Source organism: Carassius gibelio, chromosome B22 (assembly GCF_023724105.1).
Source record: "Carassius gibelio isolate Cgi1373 ecotype wild population from Czech Republic chromosome B22, carGib1.2-hapl.c, whole genome shotgun sequence".
NCBI classification, from domain to species: Eukaryota; Metazoa; Chordata; class Actinopteri; order Cypriniformes; family Cyprinidae; genus Carassius; species Carassius gibelio.
In genome coordinates, this window is record NC_068417.1 from 38,377,186 (window position 1) to 38,378,735 (window position 1,550).

A 1,550-nucleotide genomic window follows, 5' to 3' on the forward strand; every position below is an offset into this window, starting at 1 on the left:
GGTAAAATTAATAGAGGTAAGAGATCAGAAGCCCCAATGAGGATATTTTTTTCTAAATCTATTCAAACTTTTACAGTTCCATGTGAGGCTGAAAATATCAAAGGGGTCATAGGCAAACTGTATAGTGCTATCCTTGCAATTAATAAAATTCAGCGGAATACATCAGGCAGCGATAGGAGAAAGACATGAGGGAGCAAATATCAGAAGATTAATGGCTTCTTGCATGGAAAACTAAGTATTTTATGATACATTAATCTGGAGAGGAATTCGTTAATTTTGGGTTGAAATGTTAAGAAATGCAGAGAAATTTAAGTTCTCTTGGAAACAGCACCCTTGCTGGAGAGAGTGTGGTTCTGTACAAGCAGACTCTGGTCACATTTTTTGGTTATTTCCACATATGCAGTTTTAGGGGAAGGGAAGGGCAGGGCAATTAAAATCAAGGGTAATAGGCTTTAAGCCTTTAACATAGATGTGTCATTTCCCACTATGTTTCTAGGGGTCACGCCACAGGTTTTGAATAAAAGTGATAGCTATTTCTTGATGTTTTTAGTTGCATGCAAGAAAGCAGTTACTAAATGTTGTTTTAAGATTAAGATTAAGATTAAAATAAAATTAAGATAATTCTCCTAAATATTGTCAGCCAAATATGTTCTATTGAACAAACAATGTTCCCCCTATGGTTACAGAAGAATAAAGATGAAAATTATTGGAGGAAATGGGATTGTTATATACTGCGAACACAAATGGCTAAACATCCAAAGTGCACCTCAACTTTTGTCTGTACTATGTGGTTCTTGATTTCTTGTAAGACCACATGTTACAGTTAATTAATTGTTATTTTATTATTTTTATTATTATTTTATATTTATTTTTCACTTTCTTAAAAAAAATGCCTCTCTTCTTTTTCTAATTAGATCAGTATCACAGTTTCGTACTGGAATTTTTATGTTTGATAAAAATAATAGATAGAAACCCAAGATGGTTGCATTCTTTAAAATTGTTTTTCTACTGTTTAAGTAGTATAACATGTTTTGATTGAACCTCTGTTGTTCTGCCTTTGTGCTGTTATTTTATTAATGTGGATATTTTGTTTTTAGTTTTTTGCAGTTGACATTTTTTATCTACACATAATCTATAATTAACTATTCCTTTCTCCTTTTCTCAGAAAATAAAAATGATGAGAATACTTCCATAAAATTAAAGTAAAGCTCTGGCCTGCCTTCTCATTTCTTACCGGTGTCTGTCCCATGCACACACGAGTGTGGGATTTTGCAAGACTAAGTTTGATTTTATTCAGTACTTTAAAATGTTTTAATGCAAATTATTTAAACTGAAAAGTAACTTGCATTACTTCTGAAAAAAAGTTAATCAAATATTAATGTGTAAATTTATATAGTAATGTGCAACTTTACTTATTTAAACTGAAAAGTAACTTGCATTACATCTGAAAAAAAGTTAATCAAATATTGTGTAAATTTATATAGTAATGTGCAACTTTACTTGTTACTTTAGAAAAAATGAAGAGAATGAAAATTAAAATTGAAAAGAGA